Raw genomic sequence first — 2,505 nt, 5'->3', positions numbered from 1 at the left:
AATAAAATCTTAGTCAACGTGCTTACAAAGGTAGTGTCTACTTCAAGAAGTGATTGGGACAACAAGCTAATGGCGGCCTTGTGGGCCTATCGCATAGCTTATAAAACGGCTATAGGACAGATGCCTTTTAGGCTGACGTACGGAACTGAAGCCATTTTACCCTTAGAATTCTTCATCCCTAGCTTAAGGACAGCAGCCCAGGAGCGTTGGGAGGGAAGAGAGGCTTGGAGCAATCGCTTAGTGGAGTTAGAGTGCCTAACGGAGACCTGACTCCTCGCCACTCACTCTCTGATTTGTGAGAAGGCTCGACGAAAGATGTGGTTTGACAAGCATGTCAAACAACAAGAGTTTGAACAAGGGGACCTTGTTTTGCTATACTCTGTAAAAGGACATAAACAGAAGATGAAGTTTTGGGGGCTAGGGCCTTTCAGAGTATGCATGATTGGTAGAACAGGGAATGTTGAGTTAGAGACACTTGAAGGCGAATGAATAGGTTTTTTTAATGGCAGCCACATAAAGAAGTACTATCCTCCTTCCCATCCATTACATGAGCCACCCATGCTAGAACCCCCAATGAACGTCTGCATGGCTACTATAACCAACCTTATAGATCAGGACGAAGAAGCAGTGGCACCGGCATATCTACGAATCACAGTCACAGCAGGAGCGACGTATTCTTTCGATGCCTTGATTGATGAAGGTGCCGACTACAACATCTTGATGCATGACCATTGGACACGCATTGGTCAATCGAAACTATAGCCCACTAATGCCAAACTCACCCCGTTTGGGGATAATGCTTATTCACTCCTAGGGAAGTGGAAGGTAGTTGTTTCTATCGAGTCTGAAAGTTTACCAGCTTTCTTCCATGTGTTGCATGACACTAAAGGAGCCGGTAATATGTCACTATTAGGTCGTACTTTCAAGAAGCAAACGAACTGTAATGTGGATTACAACCTAAACCGCATTCATCTCGCTATAGGTAATGTGCGTATAGTGACGACTTTCAGCAAAGCTGTCTTGACTCCTCCACCATTACGAAGCCATCGGTAGAAACCCCTACGACCATGCTTCAGCCCAAGTCTAAATAGAAGAAAACTAAGGTCTCATGCCAAGCTCTCGACCCTAGGCCCAAACCCACCAAGAGTGCTCACAAGGCCAAGGAGTCCAAGCTTATATGGGTGCCAAAACATCAAAGACCACATCCGGGTAGACCACCCAAACGTGATTCTAAACACTAAAATAATCAGCCATCACGGCCTAAGAGGCAGTTTAGACACTATCGATGTAGACACACAACCACACCGTGATGGATCCCCAAAGATCTCTTGCAAGCATAAGGATACTACAAGGGCAACCCATGGATTTGGGTGCCTAAAAATGGCAAGTTTAAAAGCTCATCTACAAGCAATCTCACCCCAGTGAGGGAGGCTTGCACACATGGTGCCTAGGGCATAGTTAGCAAACCATTGCCTGCTGTGGCTAGTAAGCCCCAGCTCATCTATCGACCAAAGCAAACGCCACAAGCCTTAGACTTACCTAATCCAGAGAACTTAAATACCCCCATGATTGCTCACTCAGAACCCAGTACAACTCCCATGCCCCTAGAGCTTCCTACAACACCTCAAAGTGCTTCGGAGTGCAAAGCCACACCTGTGACACCAATGATGGAGTCACCACTATCCAGTCCATTTGCACCATTCCCACCAGCAGGTCTTAAATATTCCTACATGGTACGACCTTTCCTATCCTTGGCTAAAGACCTCACCGCGATTTCTAGGGATGACTTAGTAACCTGCATCAAGATGTTGGACAAAACTTTCACTACATTCGCTAGAAGTTATGAGAGGCTAGACCTAGGTCTTCTTGACAAAACACTTGCTTTGGATGTTCGTGCATTACCATGCACTTGGAAAGAATACAAACTTATGATCAGTAAATTCCCCAAAATTGCTGCTGAACTGATAGCAAACGACGAAATCTCAAAGGAGTAAGCTGCCCTCAGAAGACTAATCACTTCATATTGTAAGCCTCCTCGTTCTGTTCCTGAGCACGAGTTTGCAAGAGCTCACGCAGATGGCAAGCTCACCTTCCACATTCTTGCAGCAGTGGTTTGCTCTGAGAATCCAATGGGAGAAAAAAGGTTGTCGAATAATGACCAATGCTGAGTAACGCAGGGCATTTAAAACCATCAAATATGACCCTATCTCGTTTAGGTTTTGGCCATCACCCGCAACCAGCATTTAGAAGACCATGTGCTCACTCACCCTTACATTGAACAATTCCTTACAGAAGAGGAATTACATGTTGCAAGCCGCCTTAATACTGGAGATCTCTTTCACGATGTCTTGACCTACATCTCCCAAGTCTCCATCCAACCATCTGCTCTTGATTGTCATGCCCAACTCGAATACAATCCAAGCTTCTATGATTGGTTATTGGCTAAGTAAGTCAATCCACGAAAAACAACATTTGCCTCGTACTTCCTGTGCTAATCCTAGGAAG

Source organism: Lygodium microphyllum, chromosome 29 (assembly GCF_053477565.2).
Source record: "Lygodium microphyllum isolate KBCC chromosome 29, Lygodium_microphyllum_v1.1.10, whole genome shotgun sequence".
In the NCBI taxonomy this organism is placed as follows: domain Eukaryota; kingdom Viridiplantae; phylum Streptophyta; class Polypodiopsida; order Schizaeales; family Lygodiaceae; genus Lygodium; species Lygodium microphyllum.
Note: the sequence above shows the minus strand (reverse complement) of the source record.